Here is a 25,591-nt window from a genome sequence, read left to right as displayed (position 1 = left end):
GTCATGTGCCCGAGACGGAGATTGATAATCTCCGTCAAATTAGTGCTATGAAAACTGATCGCATCGCTCTACAGCCTAGCTTGCCGACGATGGGCACATTTTATTAACCCATTCTGACCGGGCACCCATTTTGGTGTTGGCATCATGTTATGCTTTAGCTATTGAAAAATAGCAGATCTACAAGCTCATATCGCGCCACCGAGTGGCGCGATACGAGCTTGTAGGTCTGCTATTTTTTGAAAAATCGAAGAACGACTGACATTTTTAGAATCTGATCTCAGGTCAGAATGGGTTCATCAGACCAGTGTGTGTCCAGTGGAAACCTCGTATGAATCTGATCTCAGGTCAGAATGTGTTAATGGATTAAATAGGCCGGGGCCCTCAAGGTGTTAACTAGTACTGGGGACTGGTTACCACTAGTACCAGTTAAGAAAAGGTTTTCTTCTTTTCACACAATGGAGCAGTAAGTGTGGGGAGAGAGAAGTAGTGTGGAAATTGTGAAACACAAACACATGATTGATTGACACTTCACTGCGTCATTGTCGCTGAAAGAAGTTGAAGCCAACTCAACTTTTTTTTTCACACCAGTCACGCAGCAACTACCTTAGCTTAATGTTATGCATTATGTTATGCTTTAGCTATTGAGAAATAGCAGATCTACAAGCTCATAGCGCGCCACTAGGTCTGCTATTTTTGAAAAATCGCAGAACGAATGACATAGAAACATAGCTTTTTCAGAAAACTGTCAGGATGTAGAAGACATCTTTAGAATCTGATCTCAGGTCAGAATGGGTTAATGTTAAACAATTGTAGCCTGTTGCTTTGTCGTCTCTAGTGTCAACGCTGCATGAGTGTGGATGAAGCAGGAAGAATTCAGTTGATTCTTTGTGAAATCAAGGGTAACAGAACTATACTGGCAAATGTGTATGCTCGAAATATATTGTTATGGAATAACAAACGTCCACGAATGAAAACTAGTACCAAGGCCAGTGGACGGAGGAGGCTTTGGTGGGTGTTTTAACATTATGGTTTGATTCTCAGGTAGCAAAAGGCCGATGCACAGCTCAGAAGGCTAGTGACAGGTGCGTAGGGCAATAAAGCATACTTTAAAGGTTTTATGACATTCATTTTCATGAATTTCATCAATTTTTATGACCTCAATTACACCCAAAAAACCTGAACTTTGAACATTCAGTGGATTTTCTGTGGTCTGAAGTTTTCTTTGGGGTTTGGAAGCCTTTTGAGCTACAATGAAAACAGGCAACACAGTGAAAACAGTGACATCTGCTGGCAAATCCCATTGACATATATGGGATTTGCAGGGTCTTACATCACTTCCGGTGCCTGCCGGCAAATCAGAGCACCTGTTTGAGCCCGAAAACCCCAGATCACAGAAAATCTACTGAATGTTAAAAGTTCATGTTTTTTGGGTGCAATTGAGATTAGAAAACCTAAAAAAAATAAGAACAATTCCAAAACCTTTTGTTTAATGTCACAATCCCTTTAAAAAGGTTATCTTATAAAAACAAAGAAGGGTCCCGCACACTGTCAGAAACCAAAAATGTTGCTCTTTATTGGTTTCGGTCGATTAGACCTTCATCAGGACAGACAATTGTCTGTCTAATCGACCGAAACGTTGACCAATAAAGAGCAACATTTTTGGCAAGTTTCTGACATTCTCAGGTATATGGCATAGTGGAAACTGGAAAACTTTGGTGAAGGTTTAAGCATTTTGCACATCACTGTCATGTTTGAGTTTGTGCTTAAAATGTACTGTAAATTCTACAAACTGTTAATAAATATTTCAATCAATCAATGTTTTGGTTTATAGCTTATTTATTATAGGTTTATTTCAACATTCCATATCAAGTTGTGATTTTAATTTGTGTATAATATAAAAGGAAATTAAGCGTTTCAATATTGACCACCGGTAATTCTTTAGCAATTAACGCAACGGTAAAGTGAAAAGGCACCATAATAAAATCACACCGGTGTGAAGTGAGGGGCGCTTTACCAACCCTGATCATCTTACATCATTGCGATATCATAACATAACATCATAACATAACATGTTTGTCTGTCAGTGACAGAAAAAACAAACATTAAACTCTGTTCATTGTTAATGGCATTTAATGTTTGTGACAAAACAAAAATTAAACTCTGTCCATTGTCAATGGCGTTTATAATGTCTGTCTAGGAAAGACAAACATTAAACCTGTATATAGGAGGGGCTAGCGCCCTTCAAAAATGGGGGGAGTATTAAGTCATAGTACAGTGTTACAGTATTATGATAAGTATGGAGCACAGCAATGTCTAACTATAGCTCAGTGGTCCATTTGGCCGGCCAAGGCCAATACCCAAATACAAGCATGACAGTACAGCCAACAGCTGTTTGACCTCGCTGGCCTCCACCTGAATTGCATTTTATAGTGCTTTTCCAAGTGCTCAAAGCGCTTTACAAAGTTCATTCATTCATACATTAGGAGGCGGCGAACAGTCAACGCCAGCGTCCTCACTTCCCACATTCACACACCAATGGTGGCAAAGCTCACACCGACCGACTCATTGGAGGCAATGTAGGGTTCAGTGTCTTGCCCAAGGACACTTCGACATGTGGACAGGAGGAGGAGCCGGGATTCGAACCGCCGACCCAGGGATCATTGGACGACCTGCTCTGCCTCCTGCCAGCCACAGCCGCCACCGTTACTTTCCCGTGCGTGCATGCGTGGTGCGTGCATGCGTGTGTGCGTGCATGTGTGTGTGTGTGCGTGCATGTGTGCGTGCACACCACACACCTTATAGTTTGAAAGTACTGATGGACAGCTGAGAGAAGGGGAGAGGGAGCTCACTGCATATAGGGTAACGCAAACATCTGATGACTCAGTTATTCAGCTGCTGCTAGCACAACTGGTGTGTGTGTGTGTGTGTGTGTGTGTGTGTGTGTGTGTGTGTGTGTGTGTGTGTGAACTTGACATATAAGTCAAAAGGTTAACAGCCAGAAATGAGGTATCAGTTACGGTTTAGACCAGGGGTCCTTGAGGGAGTTCCAGGGGGTCCCCAGCTAAATGATAGTTTGAAACGGGTCCATTTGTACACTCTCAGAGTTAATCAACATTGATTTTACAATATAAATTGGGGTCCCAGATAGAATTGATATTAAATGGGGGTCTGTAGACCAATATGCATGTCAAACTGGGGGTCCTTGAAATTAACCCATTCTGACCTGAGATCAGATTCATACGAGGTTTCCACTGGACACACACTGGTCTGATGAACCCATTCTGACCTGAGATCAGATTAAAAAAATGTCAGTCGTTCTTCGATTTTTCAAAAATAGCAGACCTACAAGCTCGTATCGCGCCACTCGGTGGCGCGATATGAGCTTTTAGATCTGCTATTTTTCAATAGCTAAAGCATAACATGATGCCGACACCAAAATGGGTGCCCGGTCAGAATGGGTTAAACGGGTTGAGAATCACTTCCAGAACCGTAAAACAATCTTCTCGTATGTGGGTCCCGGCATATCTCTTCAAATGGGGGTCTGCGGGCTAATTAGTGTCATATTTTTCTCTCGTTTGACATCAATGAAAATGCGCTAGTTGTATTAGTTAGGACGTTCCCACACGTCGTACGGTCTAAACGGGTTAATGAAGTGGTTGCACCACTTAAAAACCTGCTGAATGTTTTCCGTCACTTCCTGACCTGGAATGACCAATTGTCCAGGTGGTCAGATGATGTCAGAAATAAATCTCTCAATCCTGCATGCTTGGTTGGGGATGCTGACTGGGTTCCCACCCAAGCAGGAAACATCCTAGGCAGTTGTCATGCCGACCCAACTGTGGGTGGCAGTAGGCAGAGGCAGTAGGTGGATAGTGTGATGGGTTCATGGGCGTTGTGCCACACAGAGTGGGTGTGAAATAACAAAACGGAGCGTTTGTGCCCAGTGGGACGCCCTGACCCTCTTTGTACTTGGGGTGGATTTGGGTGTCTCTGGATCTAGATGCCAGTGTAAGATAGAACAAGGCATGCTGCTGATGACATTTGTACTGCAGGGATGGGTGCACACATAAGGGCTCAACATCTATTTTTATACGTGGTATCACCGGTGTTCCCTAGTTAACACCGTCGGGCCCATGACGTAAATCACCATCAAGTTCAAGTGCACGGTCATGTGCCCGAGACGGAGATTGATAATCAAATTAGTGCTATGAAAACTGATCCATCGTCAGCAAGCCTAGAGGCGCTTGCTGACGATGGGCATATTTTATTAATGGATTAAATAGGCCCGGGCCCTCACGGTGTCAAAGATAGGAGCACTAGCAAAAACTAGTAGTAAAATTAAATGGTGAAAGTAGTAGTACTATGTGGTAGAACATCACTGGGGAATTAAGCAATATCCTGGGGCCGGGCCAGAACTTAAAATGAACTCTCCTTGCCTGTGTCTGTCTGTCCTTCTTCCATCCGTCTTTTCACTGAGACTGTGTAAAGTGAGGGGGCACTATCATCATCATCATACATCACATTCCGTGCTCAGCCAATCAAATCATAATAACTGTCATTCCGGCCAATCACTTCTGGCGTCTTCACTTTTCTGCCCTCACTTTTCAATATGTATGCTCAGCCAATCAAATCATTGCTATGGGGTGATCAGCCAATGTTTGTGTACACACAAACCCTCACAGCTGGACATACGTAGGAGGAATACATTTTACTTACTAATAATGGTGAGATTGCACGCTGGAATGGCAGCACAGTAGCGCCCAGCGCCATCTCTGCTCCGTTGTGTCAATGAGTAAACTATCTCCACGCTACTCTAGTACCAGAGATACTGTCAGCTCACAGCTCTGTGTCCAGATGGCAGGGGAAGAGGAGCACTTGTTCTGACTAACATTTCCTCTCACAACAATTATTTGCACTCACACAAATTCTCCCTACTTTGAGGTCCAAAACTTTCGCAATTCCGAGCCGTGAATGTTATGTACCAGTAGACAAAAACACACGCAAACAGAGCCGTGGTTTGGTTTGCAACATACTTTCAGGCATAAATTAGCTAGGGTGGATCTGTAAAGTTGGCCGAGTGGCCAAGGCTCCAAAACGTGACAGAATCAAGCAATACCAATTAGGGTGTTTTCCCTGATGCAGGTCATTTACAGTGGAAAGGCCTCGAACAAAACAAAACACTAAACTTACAAAAAGACAACATAGAAAATCACTTGAAAACTAATTATAGGGAAACAAACCCAGAACTTGAGAAACTGTGTTAGGATATAAACCCTGCAATGACTGCCCCCCCCCCCCCCCTAGCAGCTCTCCCTGGGTGTTACCTTCTGGTTGTTAACTTCTGGTTGACTCAAACCCAAACAATTACACAATTGACCATAAACATGCTGTGAAAATCTTTGCAAAGTACTTGTGTTCTCTTTTACAATTCACTGAGTTACAAAATAAATAAAAATGCACTCATGTCTATTTCCACAGTCTTCCAAGCCGGCCGGCAAAGTGAGTTAAATGGATGGAAGTGTAGTTTAGGAGGTGTGTGCTTCGTTCTCCATGGGTGTATGTGTGTATAACGCACGGGTTGCCCTGTGACAGGATCACTGAACTATGCTCAAAGGACAGTATTATATAACATTCGTCATTCCACAAATGCCGATTGGTCAACTGATAGCGATATGTCAGAAAATGGGTTAGCAAGAAAACCTCAGGTTGAACCATTGGTTTTCACAGTTATGACGACAGTGGTTTATTTCATAGCAGGGTATACCAACTATGGTAAACTACACTAACCTGCTCCAAAGAGGTTATGTTCAAGACAACAGATAAATGCATATAAAAGCACTGCATACTGACCAATAAGTTATCTTGGAAAATGGCATCACCATCCTGTAGAAGATCCCATGGAGCTCATGTGTGGAGCCCGAGAGGGTGGAGCCCAGGGCAAATGAGTTTTGAGACCAGCAATTCCTGACAGGCATTCCTGACAATTTTGATATGAAAGGAAAAGTCTTAAGATTCTCAGAGGGAGTTACCGTATCTGGGTCAGCTTCTGGAGCTGTTTGTTGGCTGCCAGTCAGCAAAATCAAAGCCATTTCATTGTGCTCTTGTTATATACCATTACCTACTACAGCATGATCATCTGACTAAAGAGACTGATTGAAGCACTAACACCTTGTACTTGCAGTCTTGCACTTATGATAGTATAACCCATTCTGAACGGGAACCCGATCTACAAGCTCATAGCGCGCCACCGAGTGGCGCGCTACGAGCTTGTAGGTCTGCTATTTTTGAAAAATCGAAGAACGACTGACATTTTTAGAGTTCAGAGAAACTAAGACATTGGAGTCGTGCGGGCGTCCTTGCTTTACAATTGCACTTATGATATGACAAGTATGAGCCAACGTACTGCTGCTTAGTTTGAATTATGGTTTTACCTTATTAAATATTTTGCCCCAAGTCCATTTTACACAATGCTGTGGTCGCAGCTGAAAGAATAAGGCTGACCGTGAAGAAGCTCACCAAGTCAAACCTGGTCGAAACCTGGTCTGTTGACTAAGTATTGATACATTTTTAAACATTTAGTGAATAAATAAGGCTGCGATACCAAAGCCACCATCCTGTCTACCATGAGGATCTTGAGCTCTGTGGTGTGGTTAACTCTGCAGTCGCACCACTGTGTCTACAGTACTGGACCTTGGGTTGGCTCCCACCGGGTCAGTACTTTTCCCAGATTGCATTTTTGGTCAAAACAAGCTTTATACAATGGCCCATTGTACGATTATCGTGGTTACAAAATATATTTTCCGGGTTTTTTAGAATAAGCACTGGAAAAACACTGGCATATATATATATATATATATATATATATATATAAAACATTTAATTAATACCGGAATATTTGACAATCAAATTATCACCCAGAATTCTTTTTCCAACTGAGGGCTAGCAAAATGTAAGACAGATCTGAAAAAGAGCCTGGTCGGCTCAAAGCGTTAGCGCTGAAGTAATCATACATTTTGGTGTGCAGACTCTTAAACAGTAAGACAGAAACATGTTCTGTAGTAGTAGTCAACCCTGTAAACCCTGAGCTCACACAAGAACACACACCTCTGAGCTCACACAAGAACACACACCTCTGAGCTCACACAAGAACACACACCTCTGGCGACTGGCTTAAACTAAACTACTAAGAACACACACCTCTGGCGACTGGCTTAAACTAAACTACTAAGAACACACAGAAGAGAGGGGGAGGGAGAGGGGGAGAGGGGGAGAGAGAGAGAGAGAGAGAGAGAGAGGGAGAGGGGGGGAGAGGGAGAGAGAGAGAGAGAGAGAGAGAGAGACACATTTTTTGGCAGGACATGCTGTCAGATCAACAATGGAGCGACATGAGTTGGGGACAGACGGGATGGGGTGCGGGGATAACGAGAGCAAGAGAAGGGGAGACAGAAATTTAAGTCAAAAAAGAAAGAAAGAATGAAAGAAAGAAAGAAAGAAAGAAAGAAAGAAAGAAGCACAGAGAAACAAAAAGATATGGATTCGGGCAGAGTGCTGCAGCGTGTCACGGTGTCATGGCCAAGGGCAGGGCAACCCCTGCATCTCCCCTCCTCCCTGTACCACCAGACAACACCCCCCGCCTGCACAGATCTTATCAAGCCAGTTTCCCTGGCACACAGCAGCATGTTTTGCTTGGGACCAAACCCTTCCTAGTATTTTACTGTAGGAGCTCCCCACCCCACTCCCCCTCCCACCCCCCAGGCCAGTGGGCGCTATAGACACTGGGCGCAGGGCGGGCGGGCGACCAAGCCCTGCGCCACTTCCACAAGCTCTGCCATGACTGGAAATGCCGGGGTGAGTGCATCATACGTACAAACAACACTTCATAACAACTTTGTCCTGCTCGATTGACTCAGAATATGGACATAATGTGAATAGACTGGCCTCAAACAATGGCCTCAAAGGATGAATGCGATGCAGTCGCTGAAAAAGCTCAGGCCAAGTTACATAGGCGGTTATGTCAGGATCACCTAGTAGTCAGATAACACTTTTTAACCTCGTATGCCCTTCTGGGAGTTCACAATTACACAGGCTCCCGAGAGAGAGATATATTACCCAGTCTGTTACTCCAATGCTAAATAAGTTACCATTTAACCAGGAACTGGAAAAGAAAGAGTTTATGCTTTAAGTGAGGTGAAGTGCAACATCAGATAGTACTATGCAATAGTATGCAACTAGGCATACATGGCTGGAGTCGAACATTACATACATCAATCAAAGCAGTATAATCCTAGCCTGGCTAATAAGCCAGACTCAAATCACACTGTCATGTGGTATTTGAGTCTGGAGATGCTGTGTATGGATCTTGTTTCCCGGGGGGGGCGGATTCAAACATTCTTTCTTTGACGCAATTGGTCAGAGCTACTGTCAGTCAAAGGTCTCAAGCATTGAACGTCACTGTACCAAAGCCAGCCCATATTGCATACCGTGTCCCGATTGGCCACACCAGTTCTCTGGTGTAGGAAATGGGCGTACAATTGAGCCTCTCCAGACCGTAATCCGCCGGCAGGCAATTTTTTGCCAACGGCTGATTCGGTCTGGCTTATTAGCCAGGCTAGTATAATCCGAGTATTGGTTGTCGGCTCTCAGCTTCCCAAACAACTCAGCTTCCCATCATGCACCTGTGCACAGTGTGAAGCTCAACAGCGCCACTTTGTCACCTGAAGGTACTCTAAACAGACATATGGAGCCTAAACAGACATATAGGGACACACATTGCTGTTCATTGGAGTGGCTGCACCACTCAAAAGAACTGGGGGACATAGGACCTGGGAACATAGGCATGACCCAGAACGAATGCAGTTAATAGGCTGGTTCTCCAGGTGTCCTTACCTTCAGAGTCTGGGCCGCGATACCCCAGGCGGTCCTCCTCCCCTCGGTCAGCGCACTCTCTCACCACACCAACCTGGACCCCTGGTAAACACATTACACACACCCACCCATTAGGGACACGTCCGTCAGGCCTGGGAAACATTCACAGGCATGGAATGTGGGTAAACTCGTAAGCAGCTCTGGATAGGAGAGAACTGAAGGCCTGTCACAATTATGTTACATAATCGCCAAATAGCAATTATTTGATTAAGCTATTAAGCCATTACTTTGCATAATCCCCAGAATAGTCTTCATGTTGAAAAATGTTGATACATTATTTTCAAGTCTCAGTCATTTCTTTATACGTACTTTATACGTAGGGATTTATTTTGTTCCTGATCCGATTCCGATCATTTTGACTTTGAGTATCTGCCCATACCGATTTTTCCAGATCCAATATTTATATTTGCCCGGGGGGCACCAAGTCCTATTTAAAATATATGTATAACTCTTAGTTGGGGTTTCAACCATATACAAACCTAATCTAATTGTGACAGTAGGTCGCAGATTACTATGAAAACTTGGTCACTTGGAATTTCAGACAGCTGATGGGTGGCTGGTGGGTAAAGGACTTGGTTTCATGCTCAAGTTGTGGGGATGACGAGAGAAAAACTGGTCTGTAAATAAATACTGTGATGTTGAGAAACCCTTTGTGGGGCCTCCACTAGTGCATCAGCTCAACCTCAGGGATATTTATAGATTCTATGGTCAGGCTTGTTGTTGTCCCCTCATTTGATTAGCCTGCCATTGTGTCTGGTCAGCCCTAGTAAAGCCCTGTAGGAGAGGACAGCTGGTGGGCTTTGGTTGGACCACAGAATTAGCCGTGACGGTCATGCCGTGTTGCTGGGATGCATTAGTAAACATGGGTTTGAGAAGGGGAGGAGGAACGTCATGGTGCTGACCAACGGGTTTGAGAAGGGGAGGAGGAACGTCATGGTGCTGACCAACGGGTTTGAGAAGGGGAGGAGGAACGTCATGGTGCTGACCAACGGGTTTGAGAAGGGGAGGAGGAACGTCATGGTGTTGACCAACGGGTTTGAGAAGGGGAGGAGGAACGTCATGGTGCTGACCAACGGGTTTGAGAAGGGGAGGAGGAACGTCATGGTGCTGACCAACGGGTTTGAGAAGGGGAGGAGGAACGTCATGGTGCTGACCAACGGGTTTGAGAAGGGGAGGAGGAACGTCATGGTGCTGACCAACGGGTTTGAGAAGGGGAGGAGGAACGTCATGGTGCTGACCAACGGCTTTGAGAAGGGGAGGAGGAACGTCATGGTGCTGACCAACGGGTTTGAGAAGGGGAGGAGGAACGTCATGGTGCTGACCAACGGGTTTGAGAAGGGGAGGAGGAAAGGCATGGTGCTGACCAACGGGTTTGAGAAGGGGAGGAGGAACGTCATGGTGCTGACCAACGGGTTTGAGAAGGGGAGGAGGAACGTCATGGTGCTGACCAACGGGTTTGAGAAGGGGAGGAGGAACGTCATGGTGCTGACCAACGGGTTTGAGAAGGGGAGGAGGAACGTCATGGTGCTGACCAACGGGTTTGAGAAGGGGAGGAGGAACGTCATGGTGCTGACCAACGGGTTTGAGAAGGGGAGGAGGAACGTCATGGTGCTGACCAACGGGTTTGAGAAGGGGAGGAGGAACGTCATGGTGCTGACCAACGGGTTTGAGAAGGGGAGGAGGAACGTCATGGTGCTGACCAACGGGTTTGAGAAGGGGAGGAGGAACGTCATGGTGCTGACCAACGGGTTTGAGAAGGGGAGGAGGAACGTCATGGTGCTGACCAACGGCTTTGAGAAGGGGAGGAGGAACGTCATGGTGCTGACCAACGGGTTTGAGAAGGGGAGGAGGAACGTCATGGTGCTGACCAACGGGTTTGAGAAGGGGAGGAGGAACGTCATGGTGCTGACCAACGGGTTTGAGAAGGGGAGGAGGAACGTCATGGTGCTGACCAACGGGTTTGAGAAGGGGAGGAGGAACGTCATGGTGCTGACCAACGGGTTTGAGAAGGGGAGGAGGAACGTCATGGTGCTGACCAACGGGTTTGAGAAGGGGAGGAGGAACGTCATGGTGCTGACCAACGGGTTTGAGAAGGGGAGGAGGAACGTCATGGTGCTGACCAACGGGTTTGAGAAGGGGAGGAGGAACGTCATGGTGCTGACCAACGGGTTTGAGAAGGGGAGGAGGAACGTCATGGTGCTGACCAACGGGTTTGAGAAGGGGAGGAGGAATGTCATGGTGCTGACCAACGGGTTTGAGAAGGGGAGGAGGAACGTCATGGTGCTGACCAACGGGTTTGAGAAGGGGAGGAGGAACGTCATGGTGCTGACCAACGGGTTTGAGAAGGGGAGGAGGAACGTCATGGTGCTGACCAACCGTCAGAAGGGGAGGAGGAACGTCACTGACACAATAGATAGCCAAATAGCACCCACTGATATGAAGGCGGAAGCTCCCCTCCCCCTGGTAAATCTGTCACGTCGTAGTCACACGCGTATATTCTTTCTACTGTATGTCCGAGCATAGACTCATCTCAGTAGACAAAGGTCTAGTGGTTTACGTTTAGAAACTTTAGATAGTGTAAGGTAATAAATAGGGGTCTTGTCCTTTATGTCACTAGGACAATAAATACAATAGTGACTAAAAATAGTCTCTATAGTGAATCAGCATCACCAACATCAAATTATTGAGGACACATTCTGGGTTACACCTGACCTTTGTCTTCAGTTACGTAAGTCAGATCAGGACAAGTTTTTGTATAGTCCTTAATCACGGTTCCAGTAAAGTTTTTGTATAGTCCTTAATAATAGTCCTTCCAGTAAAAAGGGATTGACAAGCCCACCTTTAACAAAGGAAACAAAACAACATTTCCCGAAAAGCAAAGAAAGAAACCTCGGAAGGGTTACAGTTACTGTACTATTGTTCCCTCTCTGCACCCCTCTCCAATTATTATCAGGCTTTCATATCATATCAGGTGTTTTAATGGAAATTGCTCTCAGGAACAGCTCAACTGATTTTGTCCTCATCGTGATGTCATCAATGTCACCCTACTTTGTATAATTCTTCCTCTTCTTCAGTCTTCAGTTCCAAATTTGCATTTCCACTTTGTTTACAATGTCCACCATTGTTGGAAAACAAGCCTGGTTGTATCTAGCATCAGTATTATAATGACTCAAATATTAAATAATCTGCATATCAGCACCACCACCACCTCAGGACATTGTGGTACTGCAGCTAAAACGGCTTTCAAAGTCCAGAAAGAAATGACAAGGACTGGTTATATCAGAGTGGTGATTGAGGCTCAAACCATTAGAAATAACTTTGAGAGACAATATGATATTAAATATTAAAAGCAGTTTTAAAATGCATGTTATTTGCGCTTTAAGGTTAGAGCCAACAGCATCTAATAGCCCACCTCTAATACGGGTCATTCAAAGCCTCTGAAATTCTTCAACAATGCAGCCCTCAGCACTGACCAATAACATAGCATTTTATGCAATGATTACACAAACGCTGGTCTCCAGGACCCCTGGTAGTACTGATTTCCGTCCCACCAGCATTCACCTGGTGCTGTTTTAAAGCAAGCCGTCTAATCATTAAGTACTAACTATACTATACTTAGTTTCTTGTAAGACCTAGACTTGAAGAAAAGAAAAACAGCAGTAATATGTGTCCTGGGGCCGGAGTACAAAACCAGTACTTTGAACTATTGCACTTTAGTCCTTTCCAGTACCTTTAACCCAAAGAAACAGGCATGATAGCAGGGTAGAGGTGTGTAAAGAGCCCTCAAAGATTGAGCAATTCCTTTGGAGTCGAGTGGAATCATTTCCTTCAAAGACAACAGTTCAGCCGCCCCCACAGTGCATTTCACAACATAGCCTGCCCTGCACGAGATAAAGCCAAATGGTTATTCACAAACCAAGGACTACAAATCAGACAGATTAAAAATAAATGTATTTAATTAATCACTTTCTATTCTTTTTCTTCTTCCTGTTCATGAACTTGCAGAAACAATGAGCCACGACCCAATGGCAGCTGTCAATTCATGGAAGCATTCTGAGGGAAAATAAATTGTCTTTATCACTTCCCGTCTGAATGATGGGGCATTATAGCTCTGCTTTGTTCCACCAGCGCGGGTCCCGTCCTGCTGTAGATCACTGTGGCTATTGGCCTGGGTTTCAATCTATTACTACCTGCCCTTCCTTAAGTTCCTTTGGTCACAGGACAGGACAGGTTGTGATCTATGACCCTGCAAGCATTGTTTTACACAGTCTCACTCCTGGGTTCTCTCCAGGCAAAACAACTTAAAACATACAGGAAACATTTATTATACTATAACCCGGTGATATCATAATATTCATTATGAAATATGCTGATGCAAAGACAGCTGTGATCGTTAAAGTGCAAGCAGTGATTTATGGCCTGAGATAGGCAGTTACAGGTCCGACCGACTGTGCCAATCACAGGAGTTAGTAAACACAAGTCAAAGGGAATAGTGCGGCTGCCTGTGTTGGAGCTAAATAAACACGAGTTCCTTCCACCGCGGTGCGCGTTCAAACCGTCCTGCTAGTCTAAACACGAAACAGCCAATTCCAACCCACCTGCAAATGTGAAAAGAAATTCCAAAAAACCTTTTTAATAGCTGTAAATGCAGTCACCTTCCTCCCACACTCAGTGGATCCGAATCCAGAATGAAATAAGTCCAAGATCCCCTGGTGTTTTGAGAGAGAGCACCAACTATATATATATATCAAACCTGTAAGGTGCCGGGCTGACGTTACCATGCTACAAACAGCTTCTGCCCATCCAGGAAGAAAAGGGGCGGAGTTGACATGGATGAGGGGAGTGAGGGATGAGGGAAACGGATGATATAATGTGCTGGACAAAAGGTGTGTGCTTGGTATCTGAGAGCTTACATCCCAAGAGAGAGCCATGAGGGCTGAAGAGGTGGGACGAGGTGGGCTGAAGAGGTGGGACACACACAGTCACACACACACACACACACACACACACACACACACACACACACACACACACACACACACACCTAAGTCAAGCCACATGCTCTCGGATTAGTAGAGGCATTGCTCGACACCCTGGAAAAACCTGCTGATACCGTCGACCGTGAGATTGTACTGTAGAGTTGTTGTTTTTTTGTACTAAAGAGGGATGCTTTATGGTGCTGAATGGCCCTTGGTGAGGTAGGATCAGATGTGAAAGGCTGCAATGACGTTGCGAAATTACCATCGTCCACACGCCAAATGCTGGGCAATTTTGGCTGTGGTTGTCAAGTTCATTTTCCTCCAAGAAAACATCAATAAATAAATAAAATACATTCACATCACAAAATTACCAATAAAACTGAGTGATGGATAAAAACAAAAGAGATTAAAAAAATTTAGATTAGAGCAGAAAAACTAATCAAATCAAAGAAATGTTTCGAGCAACACAGACTGAAGTCTGATGAAGTGTTGCCGGAAATGAAACACCATCGACTGCATAAAACAAAGAGCTCTTAATTTGAACTATAAGTGTACAGATCTTTCTGCTCTAATTTACACGTGTGTTTTCTCTGCCAGAGTGACCCTTAGTAATTAACCAGCAACGTTAACCACGAAAGTATTCTGGTCAAACAATGTAAATCTCACCCCGCTGTAGCCGCTAAAAGGTTCTAGAATCTTGCTGCCATGAATTTGTTTTACTACCGCAGGCCAAATAACTTTTTCATACATACAATCCTCATTCTTGACAACCCACGTTAAGCTAGAAACGCCACCTACATTAAGGTCAACCAGAGATGAACAAAGGAGAAATGTCTCAAAACAGAGTACACAAATGGTCATTATGAGATATATGCCAAGTCATGATGAACCACAGAGGCTGTGGCAAGAGACAATAATTATGGCAAAGTTGCCTGAATCCTTAAACACATGAACCCGTCCCTAGTGTCCCTATTCTGGGCATGTAATGATAGGCGAACATTCAGAGTCAAAATAGCCGATCTACAAGCTTACAAGTTACAACGCATCACAATGTTTGTATTGACCAATTTCTGCAAGAGGTTTGTTGTAGGGCAAAAAGGAGTGGGGCAAGTATAACACAACAAAGAATAATATACAGGCTTCAAACTTTAAATGGTTAAGAGTCTAAGAGATACAGCCTCTCTCTCAGCATGTCATTCCAATTCGAGTCGATGTTCAGCCTTTGAACGTGCCCAGTTCAACTCCCCCTGTCAGGCAGCAATGGACTATTTGTATCTCAGGTTTGCGTTATCATGCAAAATTTCACAGTTGTTTCTATTTTCAACCAAAGCACTTCATCATGCTTCTAGTGATGGAGGGACGAAGGGGCAGCTGGTTTGTCTTGGCCTTGTTGGAGGTAAACCACCATGGGCACTGTTAACCCATTTTGGGCAGGAACCCCTTTTGGTGTTAGCATTATGTTATGCTTTAGCTATTGAAAAATAGCAGATCTACAAGCTTGTAGTTGTAGGTCTGCTATTTTTGAAGAATTGAAGAACCACTGACATAGAAACATAGCTTTTTCAGAAAACTGTCAGGACGTAGAAGACATTTTTAGAATCTGATCTCAGGTCAAAAGGGGTTAAGGCCCAGCTCTCTGAAGTGCGAGTCAGGGGCTCTGGGGGTAAACAGTGCTAGGCAGCTCAAGGGACTTTCACCATGTCAGTACATTTCTCATCCCAGCTCTGGATCAACATTGGCCCATCTTCCATCACATGCTGCTTGTCTTAGAGCTCACCTGTGAAAAGTACTCGGGCATCAGCTCAAAGGCCCGGGAAACATTGGCGCCGCACTTCTCAATCCCCACAACCTAAACCACCTCCAAAGTTCCAGTTTGAGAGGACACCGAGCTTTCTCTGGGAGAGAGGGTAAAGGTTTAGAGGTCAAAAGGGCAAGATCAATACCAGGGATCTTGACCATGATAGTGAACCTTTTAACCTACTGCACAGGAGGAGGGTGCTGGGGGACAATAATACTGCAGACATGCCAAAGGAACTATAACAATAGATAAAGTCCACTGAGCTTGTGGCGTACAGGCGTACCCAAATGCCATTGTCTAACGCAGTCCATAGAAATGCAAAACTGTGATAAGAATAAAGTAACTGCGACAAGCACATGCTATACAGCTCTACGACACACTCTACTGAATGAACCAACCAAGATAAAAATCTGGAGATAGGTCTTAGCACAGCCATGCCATGCGAATCTCTTATTAACAAGAGGTAACACCACAGGTACAGGCTTTAGCTTTTCGACCGCATGTTCCGACTGTTTCCGCGTGTCGGTCCGTTGGTGTGTCGGATAAGCGTGCGCACACCCCCAACACCACTGGTCACAAAGAGACATAACAGTCAATAATATTAAGTATCCCAATTATCTTCTTCTTATTACTTTAAGGAAGCCCATGAAAGATTTCATTGCCTTGCTTCTTTCACTTTAATACCACAGGTGTTTCTCAACTGACATTGACCACCTTTGTGATATTTGTGAGGGTTTTATAATGAGGTTTAGAATGAGATGTTTTCCTTGACCGATTGAGGGTCTAAGGGCGGATTCATACTCCTATTTTAGAGCCGAATAAAAGTCGGTTCGGCTCTGTAGAGCCGACAATGTGACGTCATTTGAGGTTTGGGGGGGGGCGGGTACCGTCCTAAAGTCGGCTCTTCGGTGCTACTGAAATTTCTGACGAGCCAAAATCATTTCGGCACTACAGCGCAGAAACAACGGTAAAATAGGAGTGCCAAATGTGGACCTGTAAAGACCTTTGATACAGTAAAGGCCTATTCATGGTCTATACTCCAGTTCAGGGTCGGCACGCGCGTATCACCAAAACCTGGAGTATGAATAGGCCAGCAACAGTGATTAAGAGCTAGACAAATAAACGTGACTTGATTCCACGGCCAGGGTATCCCTGGTTTGTGAAATGTGAGGCCTGGATATTTCACTGATTGGGTCATCTCTCCAACTGGGCTGCAAGCCTTGAGGTTATCAGAGCTATGCTGCCTGGAACTCCCTCAATAAAATGACTCATTGTTCAAATTAGGAAGCGGGGGTCAGACAATACATTATTTTATGAGGAAATGGTAGCCACAAGTGACTATGAACACGTTTGCATTAGAATGTGGGTATTATTGTGACCTTAGTCACAATTTCCTTCATCAAGTGTACTCTAGTCTAAGGCATATATAGTTAAGTGTTGAAAATGAGTGGTATTCCCCTTAAAATACATTATGTTATGTCCAACAGCAGAACCAAAACGTTTTGCTCTCATTTAAAGCTTCACTCATTAACTGTTCTATCCAATTCCGACATGATATTCAACCTGGTTCCTCCGCAGTCCGCACTAGGGGGTGACATTTTATAATTTTATAATAATAGACCATGCCTGCTTGCCCAGTGGAGAAATTGGATTTGAACCTTCAAGCAGTACCACTTCTCAACCAGTGTCCAGTAGTGTCCAGTAGTCCTACCCGAACACAGGATATACATTTCTCAATAGAGCAGGGAGACAAAATTCAGTCATCGCACTTCTGTTAGTATTGTTTATCCACGTAGGACGGGAACCGCTTTGAGGTAGTTATTGCCATGTACAGTATATAGCAACATAATCCTTTTGTACATTTTTTATAAATATGTTTTTCAGAAAAGGTAGGTCAGGATTTAGAAGGACATTTTTTTAATCTGCCTCAAGTCTAAATGGGTTAACGGTTAACGTGTTCAATTCAACCACATTTCCCATGATGCCTTGCGGGTTGTGGGCAGTTTTCCTGTGTGTAGTTGATTTGAAAGGAAACTACAAGGGAAATGGCTGCGAACAGGAGTCAACGTGCAGCACTTCTCTTCTATGTGTTGGTACCCGGTCAAGGTTCAGATGATTTTTGTGGAACTAAAAGGCATACAGATAAGAAGATGACACACTGAGAGGTGTGGCAATGTGGGGAGTTTTGTTGCATTAAATACAATGAGAAATCAGACAGAACTTGACATTTCATAAATAGGCACTCTATGAGGGAATTATTTGTGAGAAAGAGTCTTGAACTTGCAATAAACTATCTGCATGCTAATGAAAACTAAGGAGATGACCTTCTTACATCTACAAACTTGTAGATCAGCTATTTTTGGGGGACAACACAATGTACAAGAACATATAATAAAGCTTTTGGTTTTCATTATAAACAATGAAACCACGCTAGAGGATGACATACTTTCTGTTGTGACTCATTCATTACACTGACTGTGAATGAGCTAGATGAACACACAGAGCAATAAGTTACCATCTATCTATCCTATCCCGTCAGTCAGTGAACTTTGTCCCTGATGGACCTGGAAGATTTAATATTAAAGCTGGTGTGTGTGTGTGTGTGTGTGTGTGTGTGTGTGTGTGTGTGTGTGTGTGTGTGTGTGTGTGTGTGTGTGTGTGTGTGTGTGTGTGTGTGAAAAGGTCAGTACTGTTGTATTTTGAGTTTGAAAGAAATGCTGTAGAATTGGGTCCCTCGTTACTTAGTGATGAATATCTTAAATCCAAAAGCTCCATGTACTGTAACTATGCTATGAGATCAGGGGGGCAGTCAGACAGATATTTAAAGCTCCATGTACTATGCTATGAGATCAGGGGGGCAGTCAGACAGATATTTATTATAAAAGCTCCATGTACTATGCTATGAGATCAGGGGGGCAGTCAGACAGATATTTAAAGCTCCATGTACTATGCTATGAGATCAGGGGGGCAGTCAGACAGATATTTAAAGCTCCATGTACTATGCTATGAGATCAGGGGGGCAGTCAGACAGATATTTAAAGCTCCATGTACTATGCTATGAGATCAGGGGGGCAGTCAGACAGATATTTAAAGCTCCATGTACTATGCTATGAGATCAGGGGGGCAGTCAGACAGATATTTTGTGAAGCTACTAAGGAAATCGGGATTTCCTGAAAGTTCATATAATGGCCTGTTGTGGCGCTGTCATTGGGCCCAAAAAAACCCATAGCCCCATAGAAGTCCATGTATTTGGGACCAACTTCACCTAGACTGTATTACCTTAATAAACATGGTCATGAATACTTTCTGCTTCCAGTCACTAGTTTAAAGTCTAATTTCTAATGTCATAATATTCTTTTTGGAAATGTATGGTCCCATTTATAAAGAAGATTACCATAAAGTCGCGCATGTTCTGAGGTTTACGTTCATGTTAGACACGCGGAACGCTTTGTCCATATTTTTTACAGTCTATGTATGAGATACAATAAACATTTCGGCAAAGAGAAAGGAAACCAGGCAAAAGCAAGAGAATTTAAGGAAAGCGTAGTTAAATGTGTAGTAAACAAATGCTTGGCTATGAACACGGTAACATAAAGTCCCACAATTCCTTCGCTGTCTTATTTTCCCACAAGTCTTTTATTGTCTTTCATGGACCATGCCAACGATGAAACTAACACATTGAAGAGTTAACCACTTTGCCGCATGAGATTAAAAAAAAACGAATCCAATCATAAACAGTGATGAAATCTAAAGAAAATTATTTCCTAAAACAGAGCTAAACACGTATATCTATTCTACGTCTGAGCATAGACATGGTAAAGCCTGCCTCTGATTGGCCTACCGACACTGCTCGGTAGTGTTTCCTCCGAGGTGGTGGATAGTGGATACTGAATAGTCTGCTGCGCAAGGTTACTCCGTGGTGGGAAATAAATGAATACAAGAACGATATATAATACAAGAGAATGACAGCTTGGCACGAGCGACACTAACTTTTATTTTTGTAGAAGTGGCAAACTAATATTGTTTAATTTAGAACACAACCAAATCAAATGCACGCGTTCAATCAATCATTCAATCAAAGCAGACGACATAAGCAATATTAGTTTGCCTCTTCTACAAAAATAAAACTTACAATTTACTGTCGCGTGTGCCAAGCTGCCATTCTCTTGCACATTAGTAACCTAGCGTCTCGGAGGACAGTCTGGTGAGACCATGGGGGCTAGACGGGCAGTGTCGGTAGGCCAATCAGAGGCAGGCGGAGCGTTACCATGTCTATGCTCGGACGTAGAATAGATATACGCGAGCTAAACATGAGGAGAGCAACTTGGGTTGGGGATCCAAATTCTTGGGAAAATAAGTATGAAGTAGAAGTCAGAAAGGCATTCCCAACTATCAACTTTTATAAAGCGATTTTATAAAGAAATGTGCATTTTTAAAATGTTGATTGTTCCATGATGAATGATAAAATAAACGGGGGCATGACTCAATATGAAGGGTTAAATGAGGAATAAAATGAAATATGAATCAAGTACATCTATTCAAGAAATGTATCGTATGAAATGCAAGACAGCGTTTCTCATCTCCCAAAACAAGCTGCCCGTTTGTTAGACATGTCTTGAGATGGTGTAACAGAGTTAGCACAACTGAATGTCCTGTATCAAACTGCATGGAAGGAATTGGCTTAAAAAGTGTGGAAAGATAAGTACACCAATTACAGTCACCGTCCTAAAACCCACCCTCCACATGAACTTTAAGACCTGCACTTAGTTTGGTAGATGCCAGTGAAGGATAATAACTGCTACTGTTCTCCGTCGGGTCAACTTGACAAACTTCCACCATGGAATCGGAAGGAACGTCACATTAATAAATCGTTAATAAGTCCAAACTACCTTTATGTGGTCAGGTTATATCCTCCCAACTTTATTCACTGCCTGTTGATATACAAATATTCAGGTTCATATTGTTCATAATATGTCAACCCACTTAGACCTGAGAGGACGCATTTGTGTCACCTACTCACCTTATATAGCTTTTAACCACTTATTTAAAACCATTATTTTAAACTTTAGCTGTTCAAAAAGGGGACCGCATGTAATTCCGACGGAGCATTAGTCTGACATGCGGACTAGCGTCTGCTCCCGTGCTTGCGGTTATGGTTAGGTTAGGGTTTGAGGTGGGTTGTCGTTTGTCGGACCAAAGACTAGTCTGAACAACGTACTGCACCCGTTGAGAAATATATATACACTGTATATATATATATATATATATATATATGATTCTGGGGGGTCCCTGGAACAACATCATTTCAGATGGGCCGAATACATATAATTGACATGAAGTAGTTTATAGAAACATAGTTTTTTCATAAAACTGTCAGAATCTGGACTCAGGTTGTGTGCCCCATACGTTTGTGCTTCACAAACATCGACTGTTCCCAAAGCAAGTTTTCAACTCTGTTGACAGACTGTAACTTGTTGTCTGTCTGCCTGAGGCAGGTAAATAAAATGTAAAACGTTCGGGCAAGTGGAGTTTGCTTTCAAGTGTGTTCGAATGGGGATGGGGAAGCAAACATAAATTAAATGTTATTGGTTATTCATGAAGAACAAATAATGTTACCCTTATTACAAGTAGCAGACTAGCAGCTGTGCTCATTCAGATTTTCAAAGTGACTGTCTCAACTCGGCAGTTATCGAATGGATGTTAACATTAATATGATTTTGGGCATGAAGTGGGCATGACGGTTTGACCTAGAACTTGACCTGTACTTGCCCAATGGGCAAGTGCCTAAGTGTCAACTGTCAACCCGTTGTTTTTATTGTTGATAGGCTTTTAGACGGACAGACCCCCCCCCACACACACACACACACACACACACACACACACACACACACACACACACACATTTGAAATGTTTATGTCCACATAATGAGAAGTACAGGAATACCTTGTACAAAGGACATAAACACTGCCAGTGCAGTTTGACAATGGGAGAGCAGCCAGTTCCAACGTGCACACACACACACACACACCCACACACACACACACCCACACACACACGGTTTGATTCTCTCTACTGTCTCATGTTTACTGCTGTTGTTGCTATGACACCTGAATTTCCTTCCGGGATCAATAAAGCTTATCTCATCAATAAAGAGTCTCATCTCATCTTAACTTGCTCGCTTGGCTACAGCTCATCTGACAGGTCATGACAGGCAAGAAGACCACCAGAGCTTCTAAAGGAGGCAACAAATGCTTTAATTGTATAGGAAAGCAGAACATGGACACCCAGAACTGAACCAGTCCAGGACTGAACGAGGCAGGACAAGAGCTCGTAGATGTAGAGGATCCCCATCATAGATAATTATATCACATCTAATCCTCCCCATCAGCTGAGCTAGCTAGCCAACACTTGGATTTATACTCGACTGCGAGCAGTGTCGCGCACGGAAAATAGCCGATCTGCAAGCTCACAAGCAAAGCAGTCTCTTTAACGTCCAATCGGGGAAAACGGAGCTAAATCATGCTCGGATGTGTGAATCAAAATTCACGTGTTGTTCACTAATCACCATATCTATATTGGCCACGATGCGATGCGACTGAAAGACGCTGACCACAACAACAGTAGCTAGTATAGTCTCTCTGCCGTCTCGTGCGTGGCTGAATGACAGCCTGTGTGTTTTCAGCCAGCCTAGAGTAACAACAAATGAAGGATTCGCCCATGATGTCACAAGTTAAAGGACCACTTCACCACTTTTCAACCTATACTTCATATACTAGGTCCTCACTAGTAATAATCATGAAAAAATGGCATTTTTTTTTCTACTCGGTCTGTGTCTCATAGGAGGGCTGTGGGCAGTTCAGAAACCGTCTTCCAGTGACATCATCGATGGGGAATACAAGCTAATAGAAACCGCAGGCTTTCTAGTCCTGAAAAGTTGCAATGCGAAAATGGAAGCCATCGTTCTCACGATAATGAAAATCTAAACATTTTTGTAAAAAAAAATATATCTGCCTAATGATGATGTCACTGGAGGACGGTTTATAAACTGCCCACAGCCCTCCTATGAGACACAGACTGAGTAGAAAGAAATCGTGCCATTTTATCATGATTATTAGTGAGGACCTATTATATGACGATAGGTTGAAAAGTGGTGAAGTGGTCCTTTAAAGCAGAAGCAGAAGTGCTGCAGACTCGTGGGGGCTCACTTTAAAGTAACTGTCAATTAAATGTATTAATACATCAATGACGTGCCCCCCGCCCAACGTCTCTTTTCAGTTGACAATTTGACAAGACGCATATATATATAGGTTCATCGTCAAATCAAATAGTTCATGTCAGGTAAAAGTAAAGGGCTACACACACACTTCCCATGGTGCGTAACGTCACATCACTATCCTTGGTGACATTGTCCCAGGCTTTAGCATGTTAGCCGTATAGCAGAGCAACTGACACATGGGTGATGTGGACATAAAATAACAGACACTCACCCAGAACCACCTGGACGCGGTGAAGATCACCTACGAGTCATACTGAGACGAAGGGCGGCTGTTATGTGGAGCGAAGCGTCGTTGTGGGGAAAGAGGCGTACAACAAGATGATGTTATCTTTAATGTGGTGGTCGCCACACACAGGGAAGCAGCGGGGACTCGGAGGAAGGTGTTCTGTGTTGATGACAGACAGTCAGCAACAGCGAATGAGTCGTGGATTGGAAGCGCTGCTGAACTGCCCTGAACTGGCTCTGGCACACGGCAGCCTCCATCCACCCCATAGTCCGGGGGGACCGCTGCGCTGTGGTTGGCTGGCTGCTTGTTCATCAGCGGTGACGCGACGCCACAATCTACAGTACTCTAGTACACTAGAGACAGCGTGTCTGTTTCAGAGCAATCTGGAAACATGCAAGTCTGTTTGAGAGATTAGATTAGATTAAAAAAAATACAGTACTTTAGTGTGCACCGTTTGACTGTATATCAACGAGTTTATAAAACATTTTTTAGATACGGGAACATTTGTTCGGACATATCTGAGATTGAATGGTTTTAACAACGAATACAGAAAAGCTATTTTATGAAGTGGCACAGATTAAAACGCGGAGGGATTCCCCTGGGCGCGTTCCTGGGGGTCTGGAACTCCCCCCACCCCCACCCCCACTCATGGGGGCTGCTGGGGCCTGGGGACCCCCACATGTTAACTCTGTCATTTCTCTACCGTTTCGGACGCGGGGCGGCTCGCCGGAACCGGGCCGGCACCATGGGACTGGGTGCGTGTCTGGAATTCTCTCCCCCCCCCCCCCCACTACACCACTTTTCAACCTATCTTCCTATAGTTGGGTCCCCCCACTAATGATGTTCATGATAAAATACCACTATTTTTGTTTCTACTCAGTCTGTCTCATAGGGCTGTGGGCAGTGCAGAAACCCATCCACCAGAGATATCATAGGGATTTTCCCAGGTTAATTTCACTGATGTGTACAACCTTTATTCAAATAGTTAAATTTGTATTGGAGTGCGTGAAGCTTGAACAATATAGGTTAATTGCGGACCGCTACAGATAAACTGTGGATATTAACCTACCCAGGCCAAATGCCATTGCGCAATAGCCTACACCAACAAGTCTATGCGTGGTGTGTGTGCATAGCCGCATGTGAAACTATATCGTGCTGTAGGCTATTTTGCTTTCATGGTCAGCTTTCATGGCCATGTGAGGAGAGAGAGAGAGAGAGAGAGGTGTGAATTGAATCATCGTGCGTGCGTATATATGGCACATCTCTCTCATGTTTAGGTATATTGTCACGAAAGCCGTGGATATACACGGCTTGGCAAGCCGTGGATCTACAAGCTCCAAGTGTTGCGTCCACATGCAGCGCGTTGTGAGCTTGCAGATCGTCGGTGCCCCACTCACCATGAATCCAAGCAGAGGTCCTCACAAGTATAGGTAAAACACTGCCAGTGCTCAGCGCAATGGCCCGTTTTAAAGAAGTTGAGATTTTACTTGTGCGATATGTTTATAGTTTCATTGGGTATGTACAAGTCATGTTTTTAATATGCCTTTATCAAATGAGAGATGGTAGGGTATAGTGCCCAAGCCCTGTTTGCCATGCAGCCTTATGATCTGTGGTGTGCTTTATAGGCCTATACACTCTCAATTAGGGATTTTCCCAGAGGTTAATTTCACCTTTATTCAAATAGTTTCATTTGTATTGGAGTGTGAAGCTTGAACAATAGGTTAATTGCGGACCGCTACAGAGAAACTGTGGATATTAACCTACCAATAAGGACCCAGGCCAAATGCCATGATGTTAGATGTTTTAGAAAAGATATTTAATTATTATTATTATGAGAAGTGAGAACAATGGCTTCCATTATCGTAATGCAACTTTTAGGAATAGAAAGCCTGCAGTTTCTATAAGCTTGGATTCCCCATCGATGATGTCACTGGTGGACAGGTTTCTGAACTGCCCACAGCCCTCCTATATGCTATATGAGACACAGACTGAGTAGTAGTAAAAACTGTGCTATTTTATCATGATCATTAGTGAGGACCAACTACATGAAGATAGGTTGAAAAGTGAAGTGGTCCTTTAAATATCTTTAAAATCACCACAGAAGACAGCTAGTTCTGTGTCCTGGAATTCACATTCGCAGGCAGCGCAGCAATAATAAACCCAACTAATTTCCAAATTCAGTCCTATATCGTATATATATATATTTTTTTTTAAATAATCCCTTTATAGTAGGCTATACATATACCGTGTTTAATATATACCATACACACAGGTCTATGTTCCCCATGTTCTATCAAGCGGCCATTTTGCTGCTAATTGTAGTGTTGGCCATATATGGAAGATGCCTACTCCTGAGTTTTGACTCAACACCTCCATTCCCGCAGTT

General features: G+C 43.8%; 1 protein-coding gene across 2 annotated transcripts in view; it reads right to left on the bottom strand.

Annotated features, from left to right (window-relative positions):
* The window catches only part of atp13a3 (ATPase 13A3), a 79,211-nt gene extending 55,814 nt beyond the window's left edge, over positions 1-23,397 (bottom strand). For both annotated transcript variants that reach the window (XM_083767464.1, XM_083767465.1), the window contains exons 1-2: positions 23,191-23,397; positions 8,887-8,967 (exon numbers count right to left, since the gene is read on the bottom strand). The gene's annotated coding sequence lies outside the window, so the exon portion shown is untranslated. The remainder of the gene's footprint in view (positions 1-8,886; positions 8,968-23,190) is intronic.
* Positions 23,398-25,591: the final 2,194 nt, after the last annotated feature.

This window comes from Protomyctophum parallelum (assembly GCF_964188405.1).
Source record: "Protomyctophum parallelum genome assembly, chromosome: 6".
Taxonomy (NCBI): Eukaryota; Metazoa; Chordata; class Actinopteri; order Myctophiformes; family Myctophidae; genus Protomyctophum; species Protomyctophum parallelum.
This window is presented reverse-complemented; position numbering and strand designations above follow the sequence as displayed.